The sequence below is a fragment of the Equus asinus genome, chromosome 11, assembly GCF_041296235.1.
Source record: "Equus asinus isolate D_3611 breed Donkey chromosome 11, EquAss-T2T_v2, whole genome shotgun sequence".
Taxonomy (NCBI): domain Eukaryota; kingdom Metazoa; phylum Chordata; class Mammalia; order Perissodactyla; family Equidae; genus Equus; species Equus asinus.
In genome coordinates, this window is record NC_091800.1 from 3482329 (window position 1) to 3501888 (window position 19560).

The 19560-nt window shown below is 40.4% G+C and overlaps 1 pseudogene; it reads right to left on the reverse strand.

Annotated features, from left to right (window-relative positions):
- Nucleotides 1-1214: 1214 nt before the first annotated feature.
- LOC106841428 (large ribosomal subunit protein eL8 pseudogene) overlaps nt 1215-19560 on the reverse strand; it is a 120756-nt pseudogene continuing 102410 nt past the window's right edge.

Genomic DNA, 19560 nt, shown 5'->3' on the forward strand with positions numbered 1-19560 from the left:
TTGTTTACAATAGTCTCTCCTTGTCACTGTGGTTTCAGTTACCTACAGTCAACCACCATCTGAAAATATTAAATGGAAAATTCCAGAAACAAATAATTCATAAGTTTTAAATTGTGTGCTGTTCTGAGTAGTGTGATGAAGTCCCACCCCCTCCTGCTCTGTCCTTCCCTGGACGTGAGTCATCCCTTTGTCCAGTGGATCCGCCATGTATAGGCTCCCCGCCCATTAGTCACTCAGTAGCCATCTTGGTTATCTGATCGACTGTTGAGTGCTATCACAGTGCTTGTGTTCAAGTCACCCTCGTTTTGCTTAATAATGGCCCCCAAAATGCAAGAGTAGTGATGCTGGCAATTCGGACATGCCAAAGAGAAGCCATAAAGTGCTTCCTTTAAGTGAAAAGGTGAAAGTTCTCAACTTAATAAGGAAAGAAAAAAGTCATACACTGAGGTTGCTAAGATCTATGGTAACATTTATTACAGTATATTGTTATAACTCTTCTATTTATTATTAGTTATTGTTGTTCGCCTCTTACTGTGCATAATTTATAAATTAAACTTTATCATAGGTATGTAGTGTAGGAAGAAACATAGCATATATAGAGTTTGGTACTATGCATGGTTTCAGGCACCCATGGGGATCTTGGGACGTATCCCCTGCAGATAAGGGGGACTATTGTATATCAGAATGGACTCATGGATGTTTATTTTATACATTGGTTTATAATCTAATAAATACTACTTTATTTATTTTGTTGTTCAAATTGTTTCAGCTTTGGCCATTGGGAACTCTTTCGTTTGGTTCCTGTTTCCCTTTTGATATCCATCCATCATGGTGTGTGTGTATGTGGCTTTTTTTTTCTTTTTGGTTGTTGGAGAGCTCACTGTCTGTGACTCTGCTTGCTTATTTGTTATCTGCCTCCTCACTCATCTGTGGGCTCCTTCAGGGCAGGAATCGTGGCTATGTTGTTCACCTCTCTGTGACCCTGTGCAAGCACTAGTGCTGTGCTTGATGTATTCCGGAGGCTCAACAAGTGTTTGTTAAATGAATGAGTAAATTCGAGAAGTATTTGTTGAGTGGATTAATTGAAGATACTAGAAGAGCATGGTAGGTGAAAATATGGGGGAAAAGAGTAGTTCCAAGATATCTTAGAGTCAGTCAGGTGTCTGTGTACTTGAGAGAGAGCCCTGGAGGAAGAATGGGGCCCTGTGCTGACTCTAACAGGGAGGTGAGACCGTGCTGCTGGAGGGAAAGGGGGCTGTCAAATATGGAAGCTTCCCTTCGTCCAGTTGGGGGCTACAGGTGTCATCAGTGAAGAGAATCTCCAGAGCACAGCTCTGCAGGCCCAGAAATGATGCTGCAAAGTCACCGAACTCGAAAGGGATGGGATCATAGGCCACAATGCCAATGTAACTATTTTCTGTTGGAGATGCATTCTGGCTCAAGGGGCACTCGATGGCAAGGTCTGGTTGGAAGACCAATACATTCCCACATGCTGCCTTCTGGTGCCCTAGAATTAGGATCAGAAGAGGTGGATGCTTTCCATCAAGGATGGTAGGTTATTTCCATGAAGCATGGTAGCCTGATGAATTGACCTTCTCTGTAAAGTATCTGGTCTGCCATCTAGAGACAGGATGACTTCCCAAAGAAGTGCTGGATTCTTGGTTTTTGGCTCCTTGCTTTCTAAACTTCATGCAGAGCATAGCTCTTGCTAAAACACCTCTTTGCTTCTTGGGCCACGTCAAAATACACCTAGCTGGGTGACAATTTTCTTCTAATACATTTATCTAGACTGTTTTCCTTCTTTTATTTTCTTTGTCTGTTTGTTTCTAATGGACTTTAGAATTTCCAGGCTTTCTTTAGTAACATTAGTAATTTCCTAGATAAGGATATTTCTGTAGCAGATCAGTATGAATTTTTTGGGTGACATTTTCATGCCCTTAAATTCGTATCCTGGGGTGACTTACTATAATGCTCTTCGTTCCGGCCACAGAAGAACACGTTATAAATATATACTAATTATCACATAGAGTATAATATATTAACACAGAGACTATTATTTCACAATATAAGACATACAAAAGGCAAATTCTTTTCTGCAGGGGATCAGAGGAAAGAGAGCTCAAGGGGGTGGGAAGATCTGTGAAGAGCTGCACGGCCTGGACGGAGGGGAGAGGATGCCTGGCATAGCCTGAGGGAGGCATGTGCGTGTGGCAGCTGGGATGAATGTGGTGTGTTCACGTGACGGCAGACTGGCTGGCCTGACTGGAGTAGAGGGCTTGCGTTGGGGAATAGATGGACATGGTGGTCAGGCAAGGTCAGAGTGGGGCACTGTCAATCAGGGGGAGGAATTTAGATTAGCTATGAAATGAGAAAGAGGGAGCATGACACCAGTAGGTGTGCGCTGAATCTCAAATTTTAATGAAGTCTGCGTTCATTATGAGTTGATATGATGTGACTGCCCAACAACCATTGTAATTTTGGGCTCCATCAATAGGAGTTTGGTGTCTCAATGAGGTGGCTGCTTCTTCTCTCCTTTCTAAGCTTCCAGGTCACACCTTGTGTGAGCTGACAACTCTGGTGCCACATTTCTTTACAGGAGACATTTACATATATGAACAGAATGAGCAGTGAGTTTCTGTCATGAAAGGAGTCTACAAGAGGCCAAATGACCCTCAACCAGGTGCTGGCTGGATGGAGGTCAGACTAAAGGACTGCGAAGTGGCTTTCAAACCCTGCAAAACACCTACGATGCAGTCACCATTGGGAGGGGAAAAGTTGAATCTGGGATTTGGATTTGAGCCTGAATGATCTAAAGAATCACATTTTTCTTCCACTGCCAAAGAGATGTTGGTAAAGGAAGCCGACTTGGGAATGAGTCATGGTGACCATGGGATGTTGCGGAAACCTTCTAGGTGAAATGTGATCGAATGTCTCTTGAACTCTAGGTCTGGAAATCCAGTCTTGTTTCTGACTGTGCCCATTTCCAACTCATCCTGCACTTTTCCCAGCTGTGCTCCAAATCCTATCCGTGTTTCATGGACTTGCTTTTCCATGATCCTTCCTTGATCCTGGTCCCTCCCTACCTGCTCCCAGAGGAGGATCTTTCCCTCATCACTCTCCCGGTCCCTCTGCCCTGCTCTCCTGCTCCATGCTTGGCCCTCCCTCTGTTACAGTTGTACATGCGCTTGCTTTACCTCTCTTGCAATTATTTCCTTAATTGTTAAGATATTTCAAGGCAAACACACACCTTACTTATCTTTGTATTCTCACCCCTTCCCCACCGCTAGTACCAGTCATCTAATGCACAGCCACGTCCCTTGCTTCCATTCTGCTGGAGTAAATCAATCGAGTTAAAGTGAAATTCAGTTTCTGGCTGAAAGACTGCATTCTCTAAGAAGGACTTGGGTGGGAGAGAAGGTGGAAGTCTAAACTTCCTTGCAGAAAGGAGGAATGGGAACCAGCAATGGGAAAGAAAAGAAGGAAATAGAGAGGGAGAAGGCTAGCTCAGAAGAGAGGCAGCATGTGGTGATGCAGCTGACTGGTGGGGACAGAGTATCTGGAACGGGGTTGTATTAGTCAGGGCTCTCCAGGAAAACAGAACCAATAGGATGTGTGTACATGCACACAGACACACACACACACACACACACACACACACACACACACACTCGGAGAAATTGATTTCAAGCTATTGGAGCTGTGCAGGCTGGCAAGTTCAAAATCTGCAAGGCAGACCGGCAGGCTGGAGACCCAGGAAGAGATGAATTTGCAGCTTGAGTCTGAGGGCAGACTGGAAGCAAAATTCCCTCTTCCCTTGGGAATATCAGTCTTTTCTCTTAATGTTTTTAACTGATTGGATACGGCCCACCCACATTACGGACGGTAATCTGCTTTACTCAAAGTGTACTGTTTTAGCCATTAATCACATCTGAAAAATACCTTCACAGCAACGACTAGACTTGTGTTTGGTCAAACATCTGGGTGCCATAGCCTAGCCAAGTTGTCACAAAAAATTAACCATGACAGGTGGGTTCATTCTTCTTCCTAGCTGATGATTCCTACCAGCTGCAAGCTTTGGGACACCACAGTGGACAAGGTCACTTCTTCAGGGGGCTACAGTGGAGCTGAGGAGCCTGTCGGTACACATGCAAGTGCAGTACAGTGACAAGGGCTGTGATATGGATGGTAAGGGCAGCAAGCACCATAGATAGGCCAAGAATCTAAGAGAAAAGCAAAGATTTCTTAATAAAGATGAGGAGACTTGTTAAGATCCTAATTTTATGTGTGGTATGCAAATGAAAAGGAATTACCACAAAATGTTAACAACTATCTGTAATCTGTTTTAGGTGATTTAATAGGTAATTTTAATTTTAATTTTTTCCCCCACAATGAATATGTGATACATTTATTGTAAGAAAAATAAACTAGAAGAGACTAGGAACATTGAGGGTATGACTTTCTTCCTCCTTTGTTTAAAAATAACGAAGACCAAATTGGAGACATTTGTCTATGAGTGCGCCCTCTGAAAAAGAAGAAATCACCCACTGGTAAGGTGTTAAATTAACTACAAATGCATTCTTTTAGAGCAATGAACTTCTCATATTGAGTTTTGCTGTTTACTTTTTTTCCTTGACCATTCTCAAAATGTAAGCATCATGATATGACAGTTTTAGTCTAAGTGTATTACCAATTAAAGTTTTTTGGACTAGGGTTGGAGGTGAATGCAGAACACTGTCATTTTTTTGAGTTGAGGGAATGAAGACAGAAGTTGAGGAAGTGAGCATAGGATATTAGATTGCAACATGAGTAAGATGACGTTAATTGTGATAGTAAGTTAAAAACAGACTATTTTAGGTCTGCTCCTGACTCTCCCTATTGGTTTCCAGGTGAACTTTTCCAATAACTTACTTTCTACCTTCTCTTGACAATGATCAAGGTCAGGGTCCTTCCCTGTTAAAGGCACTTGAGATTTCTTTAAAACTCTTCACAGTGTTTCTTCTACACAGGTTCAGTTCATCTGGGGATAGCAGTACCTGGCTCTAGGTCCCTAACTCAGCTTGCACTGAGTCTGGAACACATTTTCAGCTGATTTTGGGTATTATTTCAGAGATGACACTCTAAGTGCTGGGTGGGATTAGAGGAAATGCAAGGTGATGGGAAAGAAGGCCCCACCTGGGGAGAGGGAGGGAGGAGCTGAGTGAGTACGGAGCCTTCAGATTCTTCTGCTTTCTTGCTTCCTTAAACTGTCCAGCAGAGTGACATCAGCATCACGGCAGAGTGATTTGCTCCCTTTGTCTCTCCCCGCTAAGTTACAACCAGTAGGATACCCATAGACCAACAAAGAATTCTCTCATGGCACACCCAACTGGCTGAGAGATCCACACATCTATGCATCTGAAGGGCTGTGGACTGGGCCTCGTGGAGGCAGTGGAACAAGGGGAGCAGTGGCAGTGGCTCCTGAGACAGGAGGCTCCAGGAAGTGTGTCAATGCCCTTGACTGGAGGACCTAGGAACTGAGGTGGCACACGCGACTGGAGGCTCCAGGAGCCTCTGCAGCACCCATGACCCAGTCTCCTACCTCTCCCCTGGTGGTGGTGTCTGTGACCCTGGTCCTCCCAGCAGCTGGGGCTGCATCCAAGCCTCTGATGCCCCTGGCAGCAGCAGCGATGCCTGTGACCTGAGGTTCTAGGAACTGTGGAGGTGCCCCAGACCTGAGGCTCCAGAAACCGTGTTGGTGCTGAAGACCAGAGGTTCCAGGAACCGCAGTGGTGCCCGTGACCCAGGTACTCCTTCCCCTGTGGCACTGGCAGTAGCACCCATGATCCTGACCTGCCTGGAAGCAGTAGTGACACCTAAGAACCCAGTGCCCCCTGCAGCAGCAGTGCCAGCACCCTCAAGAAAACCTGGGAACAGCAGTAGAGGTGGCGTTTGGGGCAGCAGCTCCCAGCCACAGCAGTGCCCAAGGACATGAAGAGCCCAATAGTAGTGACAGTGGAGCCATGACCACAGGCCTCCCCCCACCTGCAGCACTGCCCCAATCCTGGTACCCACACCCATGACAGTGGTGCCTGTGGAGCCAACAACCCCAGATGTGGTGGAGGTACCTGTGACCCTGGTTCCCACCCTAGCCTCTCCATCATCTCCAGCCTGCCATGATGGGGGAATCTGTGACCCAGGAGACCCAGGAAGCAGCAGAGGTGCTTGCCAGCCCAGTGATGCCAGTGGCAGCACCCATGACTGCAGCAACACCGGAAGCAGCAAGGCATCAGCAAGCTTGGAGTCATAAGCAGCACAATGAGGGCACTGATGACACCTCTGGCAGCGGCAGTGGAGGATGGAAAGCACTGACTGGCTCTCAAATACAACCAGAACCAGCTCAGAATCAAAGTAAACAAAGCCTTACCTAAATAAGAAAGGTGATCACTACTACAGATGTGCTGGCAAAGAAACAACTCATCAAGCACCATGAAAAATTATGGTAACATGGTATCTATCACAAAAAGAAAATGACAATTCTCCATAAAACAAGCTGGAAGTCTTCAAAATAGCTGTTATGAAGAAAATCAATGGGCTACAAGAAAACTCAGAAGGACAGTTCAATTAGCTCAGGAAAAAATGAATGAACAGAAGGAGTACTTAGCCAAAGAGATTAAAACTCTAAAAAAGAACCAAACAGAAATTCTGGAGCTGAAGAACTCAATAAATGAGATGAAGAATAAAGTAGAAAGCATTGGAAATAGAGGAGACCATATAGAAGAGAGAATTAGCAAGGTTGAAGATAGAAATCTAGAAATGATTCAAGTGGAAGAGGAGAGAGAACTAAGACAAAAAAAAAAAAAAGAAGAAATTCTATGATAAATATCTGACTCAATTAGGAAAAGCAATGTAAAGACAATGGATATCCCAGGAGGAGAAGAGAGGGAGAAGGGATCAGAGAGTTTATTTAAAGAAATAATAGCTGAAAACTTCCCAAACCTAGGGAAGGAACTGGATAGACAAGTACATGAATATAACACCTAATTATCTTAGTGCAGAAAGACCATCTCTTAGACACATTATATTTAAACTGTCAAAAGCCAATGGCAAAGAAAGACTATTAAAGGCAGCCAGGGAGAAAAAACAATAACTTACAAGGGAGCCCCAATTAGGCTATCAGCAGATTTCTCAGCAGAAATTCTACAGGCCAGGAGAGAGTGAAATGATATATTCAGTATATTGAAAGACAAAAACTGTCAGCCAAGAATATTCTATACGGCAGTTAACTTTCAAATATGAAGGAGAATCAAATATGATTTCTCAGACAAACAAAGCTGAGGGGGTTCATCACACTCCGTCTCCCTTATAAGAAATGGTGAAAAGAGCTCTCCTATCTGAAATGAAAAGGCAGAGGCATACAAACTTTAAGCAAGGTGATAAATAGATGGACAGAATCACAAAATTGCAACTGTATATCAGAATATGTTAGTAGACACTTAATTATAACATAAAGCTTAAAGGGAAAGAAAGCATTAAAAATAACTATAACCATTTCAACTTAGTAATGAACTCACAACATAAGAAGATAATTTGAGACAACAAAAAAATAGAAGGGGAAGAGGAAAAGGACAGAACCTTCACAAGAAAATGAAAATAAGATGCTATTAGCAGAAAAGGGATTATCTCATCTATGAGATTTTTTTTAAAGATTTTATTTTTTCCTTTTTCTCCCCAAAGCCCCCCGGTACATAGTTGTGTATTCTTCGTTGTGGGTTCCTCTAGTTGTGGCATGTGGGACGCTGCCTCAGCGTGGTCTGACGAGCAGTGCCATGTCCGCACCCAGGATTCGAACCGACGAAACACTGGGCCGCCTGCAGCGGAGCGCGTGAACTTAACCACTCGGCCACGGGGCCAGCCCCTCATCTATGAGATCTTTTATACAAACCTCACGGTAACCACAAAACAAAAATTCTGATGAGCATAGATGCAAAAACCCTCAACAAAATATTAGGAAATAAAATACAGTAATACATTAAAAGGATCATTCATGATCAAGTGGGATTTGTTCCAGGGATGTAAGGAGGGTTCAATGCCAGCAATTCAATGTGATACACCATACTAACAAAAGGAAGAATGAAAACCATCTCAAAAGATGCAGAGAAAGCATTTGACGAGATTCAGCATCCATTTATGATAAAAACTCTGAATAAAATGGATATAGAAGGAAATTACCTTAACAGAATAAAGGCCACATTCAACAAACCCACAGCTAACATCATACTCAACAGTGAAAAACTGAAAGCTGTTCCTCTAAGAGGAGGAACAAGAAAAGGATGCCCACTCTTGACAGTCTTATTCAACATAATATTGGAAGTCCTAGCCAGAGCAATTAAGCAAGAAAAAAGAAATGAAAGTTATCCAAATTGGGAAGGAAGTAGTAAAACTGTCACTATTCGTAGATGACATGATCTTATATATAGAAAACCCTAAAAAATGCATTGGGAAACTATTAGAAATAATAAATGAGTACGGTAAAGTTGCAGGGTACAAAACCAACATACAAAAATCAGTTACATTTCTATACTCTAAGAAGGAACTAGCAGAAAGAGAAATCAAGAGTACAATTCCATTTAGGATTGCAACAAAAAGGATAAAATACCTGGGAATAAATTTAACCAAGAGTGTGAAAGACCTCTACGCTGATGACAATGAGACATTGTTGAAAGAAACTGAAGAGAGCACAAAGAAAGGGAACGATATTCCATGCTCATGGATTGGAAGAATAAACATTGTTAAAATGTCCATACTTCCTAACGCAATCTATAGATTCAATGCAATCCCTATCAAAATCCTAATAATATTTCTCAAAGAAATAGAACAAACAATCCTAAAATTTATATAGAACAACAAAAGATCATGTATAGCCAAAGCAATTCTGACAAAAAAGAACAAAGCTGGAGGTATCACACTCTCTGATTTCAACATATGCTATGAAGCTACAATAATCAAACAACATGGTATTGGCAGAAAAACAGACACACAGATCAATGGAACAAAACTGAGAGACCAGAAATAAACCCGCGCATCTATGGACAGTTAATTGTCGACCAGGGAGCCAAGAACCTACAATGGAGGAAGGAAAGTCTCTTCAATAAACAGTGTTGGGAAAACTGAACAGCCACATAAAGAAGAATGAAATTAGACTGCTATCTTATACCATGCACAAAAATTAACCTCAAGGGAGCTGGCTCCGTCGCCGAGTGGTTAAGTTCGTGCACTCCACTGTGGCGGCCCAGGGTTCGGATCCTGGGCACGGACATGGCACCGCTCGTCAGGCCATGTTGAGGCGGCGTCCCACATCCCACAACTAGAAGGACCTGCAACTAAGATATACAACTATGTACGGGGGGGTTGGGAAGATGGAGCAGAAAAAAAAAAAAAGAAGATTGGCAACAGTTGTTAGCTCAGGTGCCAAAAAAAAAAAAAAATTAACCTCATGGATTCCAGTCTAATGGATTATACTTGAATGTAAGACTGAAACCATAAAACTCCAGAAGAAAACACAGGCAATATGCTCTTTGACATCGGTCTTAGCAGTATCTTTTTGAACACGTTTCCTCAAGCAGGGAAAACAAAAGAAAAAATAAACAAATGGGACTACACCAAACTAAAAACCTTCTGCACAGCAAAGGAAACCATCAACAAAATGAAAAGACAGCCTAACAATTGGGAGAAGATATTTTCAAATCACATATTTGATAAGGGATTAATATATCCAAAATATATAAAGAATTCATACAACTCAACAACAAAAACCAAACAGCTCAATTAAAAAATGGGCAGAGGATCGGAACAGCCATTTTTCCAAAGAAGATATACAGATGGCCAGCAGGCACATGAGAAGATGTTCAGCATGACTATTAGGAAAATGCAAATCAAAACCACTATGAACTATCATCTCATGTCCATCAAAGTGGCTATTATTAATAAGACAAGAAATAACAAGTGTTGGAGAAGATGTGGAGAAAAGGGAACACTTGTACATTGTTGGTGGAGATGTAAATTGGTGCAGCCACTGTGGAAAACAGTATGAAGAGTCCTTAAAAAGTTACAAATAGGGGCCAGCCCAGTGGTGTAGTGGTTAAGTTCACGTGCTCTGCTTCAGCGGCCAGAGGTCTGAGGGTTCAGATCCCGGGCACAGACCCACACACTGCTCATCAAGCCACGCTGCAGCAGCATCCCACATACAAACAGAGGAAGATTGGCACAGATGTTAGCTCAGGGCCAATCTTCCTCACCAAAAAAAAAAAAAAAGTTAAAAAGAGAACTACCATATGATCCAGCTATTACACTTCTGGGTATTTGTCCAAGAAACATGAACATGCTAATTTTTCAACAACTTTTTATTTATTTATTTATTTATTTACTTTTGCTGAGGAAGATTAGCCTTGAGGTAACATCTGTTGCCAATCTTCCCCTTTTTTTTGCTTGAGGAAGATTAGCCCTGAGCTAACATATGTTGTCAATCTTCCTCTTTTTCTTGCTTGAGGAAGATTTACCCTGAACTAACATCTGTGCCAATCTTCTTCTACTTTGTATGTGGGTTGCAGCCACAGAACAGCTGACAAGTGGTGTAGGTCTACACCTGGGATCAAAACCCATGAACCCTGGCCACCGAAGCGGAGTGCACCAAACTTAACCACTACACCATGGGGTTGGCCCTGAAAACACTAATTTGAAAAGCTATATACACACCTATGTTCATTGCAGCGTTATTCACAATAGCCAAGATACAGAAATGGTCTAAGTGCCCACTGATGGATGAATGGACAAAGAAGATGAGGTATATATTCACATGGAATACTACTCAGCCATAAACAAGATGAAATTCTGACATTTGCAACAACGTGGATGGACGTTGAGAATGTTATGCTACATGAAATAAGTCAGACAAAGAAAGACAAATACCATGATTTCACTCATATGTAGAAGATAAGCAAACAAACATAGATACAGAGAACAGATTGGTGGTAACTATAGAGGAAGGGGGTTGGGGGAGGGCAAAAGGGCACATTCGTACAGCAATGGATGGCAGCTAGCCTTTTGGTGGTGAACACGATGTAGTCTATACAGAAGTCGAAATATAATGATGTACAGCTGAAATTTATGCTGTGAATCAACGTTACCTCAATAAAAAAAGGTCCAGCAACAGGAATGCCTTCTCTCTCTCTGCTTCCTAGACAAATCCAACCATATTCCAAGGATGGAATTATAATAATGTTCTTTTTTTAATTGAGGTATAATTGACATAACACGTTATATTAGTTTCAGGTGTACAACATAATAATTTGATGTTTGTATATATTGCAAAATGATCACCACAGTAAATCTAGTTACCATACACAGTTATATAAATTTTTCCTTGTGATGAGAACTTTTAAGATTTACTTTCTTAGCAACTTTCAAATATGCAATACAGTATAATTAACTATGGTCACGATGCTATACATTACATCCTCAAGATTTATTCATTTTACAACTGCAAGTTTGCACCTTTTAACTCCTTACACCCACCATAATAATAATGTTCTTATGGTCTATTAATAAATGCCATGAGTCAGGCCTTATCTCTACCTTCCAACAGCCCCACGCGGCAGGTGCTTCCGTCCCCCTTTCACAGGGAGGCAGTTGTGACTTAAGAGGCCTCCCAGCTGGTCGGTGCCAGAGCTAAGATTCAGACTGAGTTTGGTTCAATTCCCAACTTTATCATCTTTCCCTGCAGGCTACCACCTTTGAAGGCTCCTCCCGGAAGCCAATCCCTCAGCCTCCACTCATCGGCTCTCTCCCTCTATCTGCCCCTCTCACTCAGTGCTGCCTTTAATCACGTCTCGGATGTCGGTTTTCACTTTCACCCTGCTCTTCAGTGTGTAGCTGTGGTATATGCTGTCAGCTGGTCGGCCAGGATTCTGAGTGCTCTTGCTACGATCCCGGCTTCAGAAGACCTAACTACAACACGGCCCCCACTTGTATTGTTAAAGAATCCTGGACAAGTTAACTTGCCACCTTGAAAATGAGAAGATGAAATGTGACCAGACGTCAAAGTTCCTATCAGGAGGTGGCACCTTTGCAGGTGCCCAGTGAAGGCTCACCCCTCCCTTTGCTTCTCTTTCTCCTTCTCATAATCCTTTCTCCTCAGCTTCCTCCTGGGTAAAGTGGGGATGTTTAAGCATCTCACAGAATCGTTGGGATCTTAAACGAGGCCATGAATCTGAAAGGCAAGGCACAGCGTCTGGAATGCAATATAGTCTCAATCCTTGCCCTCCTCCATTCCCAGAGGACATTTCTCACTCAACAGAAAAATCAGCAAATGACAATCTGTGTTCGCGTCACCGTTCCTCTCCCTTGCCCGTTCTCTCTTGTCTCGCTAGGTTGTAATTGGATGGGGCTGTCGCAATGCGAGTTTCGGGAAATGGTGTCTAATCTCAGTGTGGATGGTGCTTGTTGGAGGTTTGGCGGCCGCCTTGTCCCTGGGCTCTCTACTGCACCAGGCAGCGCCGGGCCCCTTGGAACCGCTTCCTGGACTGCTCCAGCCTCCTGTTCTCTCGTGTGCCGCAGGGGTCTGTTAGAGCCTCAAGACAGTGCAGGGAGACTTTACAAGGTCCCAAGGCTCCTTTGAGGGCCCAGCTGAGGAGAAGCTGGGCTGCAGCTGGGCGAAGCCGTGTGTAGGCCAGGCCTTGTGGTTCAAGGCTGTCGCATCGGTTTCTTTTGCTTTCATTTGTTGAAACATATTTTTCCGAATCTCTTCCTTCCTTCTATTCTTTGAGATCTGGCTGACTTAAAACTGTGTATCTGTCAGTTTAATGATTTACGTGGTTTAGTGTTTAGGTGGCTTAACTTCTCTTTTACATAGTTAATCTTGCCCAACTCACGCTGTTTTGTTACTAGTTACTTTTACTACTTAGGATAAAAGGATAATTCAATTTGAGAAATGAACCCAGAAAAGAATAAAGCAGTATTTAGGGAAAATAAAGAATAATGAGGCAACTCCTTCGTGGAAGTAAGATAGGACGTTGGCCTATGCTTGTTTGGTTGGGTCTTGTGTCACTTTATTTGTTTTGAAGTATCATCAGTGATCATAAACGACCCTTATCTCCTGATGTAAACATATAGAAAGCCTCTTCAATTTAACCGGGCCCTTCCTCCTTCTTCCTATCCGTTCTGAGTTAGTCAAAAGTTTCTAAAGTATTTAAAAGAGATACAGCAATTGCTTTTAAGATTATACTGACAAATAGGACAAGACAAAAATGTACTGCCTAATAGAAGTTCTTGGGAAATTGATGCAAACATTTCTATAGCAATTGTTTTTATGCAAATAGATGCTTCTAAAGGATTTTAAGTTTTTTCTCTAGTTTAATACTTCCCCAAATAGGAGGTTTACATTGTTAATTTGCTTAGGAAATTCTTTCTCTGTAAGTGGTGAAAATGTAAATTTTTTATCTGTCTGGAATCTCTATTAGTTAAATGATTTTTAATTAGTGCCGGGTAGAACTAATGAGGTTTACCCAGAGGCTTGTGTTCCATGTGTGTACTGGATGACCATGTTTTTGCCTTCTGTTATGTTCTAATGTATATGTTCTTCCATTAATGCCAACTACTGAGAGGTGGCAATGTTTCTGTGTCTGGCCTTGGGCAACATTGAACTGCCTGTGCAACCTAGACTGTGGGATTCCGGTTGTTCTCGGAGCCAGTCAGCCGCTCATCTCTTTCTTCTCAGCTGCAATTACCAGGGAAGAAAAGCTTCCAACTGACTTGATATTAGAATATTTGAAACAAGTACAGACTCATCTGCTGTTGCAGCTCTCTCTGTGTTACAGTTGGGAAAAACAAACTTTGGGAAGAATAAGGTAAGAGGAAACTGGAAAAGGTTTATTGTTGCATAGCCAGTTTTCCACGACCTAAGAGGTTGGTTATAATTTTATGAAAGTTGGTAAAAGTAGGGTTGATTCTGTTTCTTCCTAAAGACTCTCCTTTCTTTTGTTTTCTCCTTCTCTACAAACTCCATGCATACAGTCTCTGGAAACTGGAGGTCTCACATGGGTAGGTGTCCTGGGGGTCCAGAAGAGGCTGGACATTTAGGTATAGGGAGGCAGGTTGGGGACCCAGTAGTACTTCATAACTGTTCATGAAATGTATGAAATATATGAAAGCTTTGATGGCATTCTAAAAGCTCTTCAGGGGCTTCTGGTTTCTGGTCCAATATGTAGAGATCTTGGAAGTCATCACTCTTGTTCTGGCAACAAGAAAAACATTAAAAAACCCTGAAAATCAACACTCTTCTTAGGTCTCTCAGAGAATTGAAGTCACAGGGAAAGCACTGCTCCAAAACTGGACAGAGAAGGAGACACAGAGAATTACAGCTTACTAAGAGCAGAAGCTTGCTTCTGGAGCCAGTACTGTTTCTTTTACCCAATACGTCATGTCTGGTTTTCAACAAAAAATTACAAGGCATGCTTAAAGGCACAAAACACAGGCTGAGATATAAAGCAAGCATCAGAACCAGGCTCAGATATGGCAGAGATTTTGGAATTATCAGACTGAGAATTTAACATAACTGATTAATATGCCAAGGGCTCTAATAGAAACAGTAGACAACATGTAAGAACAGATGAGTAATGTAAGCAGAGAAATGGAAACTCTAAGAAAGAAATAAGAGAAAATTCTAGAGATGAAAAGCACTGTAACAGAAGTGGAGAACCCCTTCAATGGTCTCACCCATAGACGGCCTTGGCAGAGGAAAGAATCAGTAAGCTTAAAGCTGTGGCAATAGAAACTTCCTAAACCAAAAAACATAGAGAAAAAATTAAAGAAAAGAACAGAATTTACAGGAATTACAAAAATTGTACCATACATATAATGGGAGTACCAGAAGGAGAAGGAGAGAAACGAATAGAAAAAACATTTGAAGCAATAATGACCAAGAAGTTCCCAAAATTAATGACAGACGTTAAACCAGAGACCCAGGAAACTTAGAGAACACAAAACAGGATAAATAAAAAATATACTCCTAGGCATACATATTCAAACTCAAGAAAATCAAAGAGAAAGTCTTTATTGAAGACCGAGGAAGAATAACCACCTTATTTATAAAGAAACAAGGCGAAGAATTAAACCAGACATCTCTTCAGAAACTATGCAAGCAAGAAGAGAATGGAATGAAATATTTAAAGTGTCAAAAGAAAAAAACCTACCAATCTGGAATTCTGTATCAGTGAAATTATTCTTCAAAAGTGAAGGAAAAATACAAGTACTGTATAATTCCATTTACATGAGGAATCTTGACTACTCAAATCAACAAAGACAGAAAGTAGAATGGTGGTTGCAAGGGGGAAGATTGGAGAGCTATTGTTTAACGGGTACAGACTTTCAGTTTGGGAAGATGAAAATGTTCTGGAGACAGATGGTAGGGGTGGGGAGAATGGTTGAATACCAATATGAATGTACTGAATGCTATTAAAATGCACACTTAAAAAATGGTTAAAATTATAAACTTTGTGTCATGTATATTTTACCACAATGAAAAATAAAAATTTTAAAAATGGAGGAAAAAAGAACAAAAAAGTGAAAAATACATAAAAATTCCTCAGACAAAAATTGAGGTGATTTGTCACCAGTAGACCTGCCTTGCAAGAAATGTTAAAAGAAATTTTTCACAGAGAAGGAAAATTATATAGGTCAGAAACTTGGATCTACATAGAGAATGGAAAAGCTTTAGAGAAGGCATAAATGAGGGTAAAATAAATCTTTTATTTTTCTCATTCTTAATTGATCTAACAGAAATAATTTGCTCAAAATAATAATTGCAACAACATATTCGTCTGCTTTAGCTTATGGATAAATGAAATGTATGATAGAAATACTATAAGGGACAGGGGGTGGGGAATCAGTAATACTCTGTTATATGTGTCACCCATGAACTGGTATAGGGTTATTTGAAAGTGGGCTTAAATTAGTCGAAAATGAATTTTGCAAACTTAAGGGCAACCACTAAAAAAAGTAAAAAAAGAGGTATAATTGATATGCAAAAAGAGGAGAAAAATGAAATAATATAAAATGGTCAATTAAAACCAGAAAAGACAGAGAAAGAGTGGAAGATCAAAAACAAAAACAAGGACAATAAGTAGAATAGTTACAGATATGGTAGATATTAAATCAACTATATAAATAATCAATTTAAGTATGAATGCTCTAAATATACCAATTAAAAGGCAGAGACTATCAGAGTGGATCAAAAAACAAGTTGTCTACAAGAAATGCACTATAATCGTACAGACACAGATATTTACTTTTGGTTTTAAAAGTAAAGGCATGGAGAAAGATATACCATGCTAACACTAATCAAAAGAAAGCTGAAATAGCTATATTAATTTCAGACAAAGAAGACTTCGGAGCAGGGGAAAATTATCAGGATAAAGACAGGCATTGCATAGTGACAAAGGGGTCAATTCTCCAAGGAGACATAATTCTTAATGTGTATGCACATTAAGGGCGTCAAACTATGTGAAGCAAAAACTAATGGAACTGCAAGGAGAAATAAATGAATCCACTATCATAGCTCGCGACTTCATCACCCATCTATCAGGAATGGGCAGATCCAGCAGGCAGAAAATCAGTAAGGACATTGTTGAATTCTATGACACCATCAATCAACTGGATCTAATTGACATCTATAGACTACTTCATCCAACAATGCAGAATACGCATTCTTCTCAAGCTCACATGGAACATTCACCAAAATAGATCACATTCTGGGCCATAAAATACACCTTAACAAATTGAAAAGAATAAAAATAGTACAAAGTATGCTCTCAAGCTGCAATGGAATTAAATTAGAAATCATAACAGAAAAATATCTGGCAAGTGCCAAAATATTTGTAGATTAAGCAACACATCTAAATAATACATGGGTCAAAGAAGTTTCAAGAGAAATTTTAAAATATTCTGAAATAAATGAAAATGAAAGCACAACTTATCAAGATTTGTGGGATGCAGTGAAAGCACTGCTTAGAGGGAAATTTATAGCATTGAATGCATATATTAGAAAAGAAGAAAGATCTAAAATCAATAATCCATGCTTCTACCTTAGGAAACTAGAAAAAAAAGCAACATAAACCTAAAGCAAACAGAAGAAAAGAAATAACTAAGGAAAAAGAGAAAAGACACAGAGCCAGCCCTGATGGCCTAGTGGTTAAAGTTTGGCGTGCTCCACGTCAGTGGCCTAGGTTCAGTTCCTGGGTGTGCAACCAGACCACTCATCTGTCAGTAGCCATGCTGTGGCAGCAGCTCACATAGAAGAACTAGAAGGACGTATGACTAGAATGTACAACTATGTACTGGGGCTTTCAGGAGGAAAAAAAGAAGAAAGGACAATCGGCAACAGATGTTAGCTCAGGGTGAATCTTTTCCAGAAAAAAAAAAGAAAATTTTAAAAAAGAGAGAGAAGACACAAATTACACAAGAAATAGAGGCTATCACTACTGATCCTGTAAACATTAGAAAGATAAAAATATATTGTGAACAACTCTATGCCCACAAATTTGATAATTTAGATGAAGTGGACCAATTCCTTGAAAGACACAGTCTACTGAAACTTACACGAGGAGAAATAGTTAATTTGAATAGGCCTATATCTATTAAAGAAATTGGATCAGTATAATTAAGAGGCTTCCAAAACAGAAAGCACCAGGCCCAAATGGTTTTACTGGTGAATTCTACCAAATATTTACAGAAGAAATGATACCCATTCTCTACAATCTCTTCCAGAAGCAGGGAATACCTCCTAACTCACTCTATGAGAGCAGCACTACCTTAATACCAAACCAGACAAAGATATTACAAGAAAGGAAAACTATGGATCAACATCTCTCATGTGCACAGTGCAAATCTTCCACAAATACTAGCAAATCAAATCCAACAATATACGAAAAGGACTGTACATCACGACAAAGTGAGATTTGTCCCAGGTAGGCAAGACTGGTTCAACATTCAAAAGTCAATTAATGTAATCCATCACATCAACAGGCTAAGAGGAAAAATTATATGACCATATCAACAGTCGCAGAAAAAGCATTTGCCAAAATCCAACACCCAGGCAAGATAAAAACTCTTAGCAACCAAGAATAGAGATGAGCTTCCTCAACTTGATAAAGAACATCTACAAGAAACCTACAGTTGAAATCATACTTAATGGTGAGAAAATAAGTGCTTTCCCCCTAAGATCAGGAACACGGCAAGGATGTCCCCTCTCACCACTCCTATCAACATTGTATTGGAAGGCCTAGCTAACGTCATAAGACAAGAAAAGGAAATAAAAGATATACAGATTGGGAAAGAAGAAATAAAACTGTCTTAGTTTGTATATGACATGACTGTTTAGGTATAAAATCCAAAAGAATCAACAAAAATTCTCCTGGAACTAATAAGCGATTATAGCAAGGTTGTACAATACATGGTTAATATGCAAAAGTCAATTGTTTTCCTTTATGCCGATAATGAACAATTCGAATTTGAAATTTAAAACACAACTCCACTTATATTAGCACCAAAAAATTAAATACTTAGCTATAAATCTAGCAAAATATGTGCAAGATCTATATGAGAAAAACTACAAAATCTTGATGAAAGAATTCACATAAGATCTAAATAAATGGAGAGCTATTTCATGTTTGAATTAGTTTTTTACGTCTGCTATGACAAATTACCACAAACTGAGTTGGTAAAAAAACATCCATTTTGTTCTGGAGGCTAGAAGTTCAAAATTAAGCTTTTGGCAGGGCTATGCGCCCTCTGGAAGCTCTAGGTAAGAATTCTTCCTTGCCTCTTTCTAGCTTCTAGCGGTTGCTCACGATTTTTGGCATTCCTCAGCTTGTAGCTATATCACCCCAATCTCAGCCTCTGTCATCATGTGGTCTTCTTCCCTGTGTGTCTCTTTCTTCTCTGTGATTGTTGTTCTGTCCTCTTTTTTAAAGGGACATCAGTCATATTGGATTTAGAGTCCATCTCAATCCAGTGTGACCTCATCTTAATGAATTATATCTGCGAGTCATTATTTCCAAATAGATCACATTCACAAGTACCGGGGGTTAGGACTTCAACATATCCTTTTGGGGGACCCAATTCCACCCACAACAATATTCTTGGATGGAAGACTCAATATTGTTAAGATGTCAATTTTTTCCAACTTGGTCTCTAGATTTAAAGCTATCTCAATCAAAATCTCAGCAAGTTATTTCATGGATATATCAACAGGAGGGTTCTAAACAGGACAAAGAGAAGAAAGATGAGAGGTGAAAGACCTATAACAGACAACACGATACTGAAGAAGAAAAAGTTAGAAAACTGACACTATCCACCTTCAAGACTTAGTATAAAGCTACTGTAATCACGACAGTGTCGTATCGACAAAAGAATAGAAATACAGATTAATGAAACAGAATAGAGTCTAAGCTATTTTATCTTCTTAGGTGCCTCTGCCAAAGCTCCATGGCTGAAATAATCCAGGAAGATGGACTTCTTCCTCTTAACTGA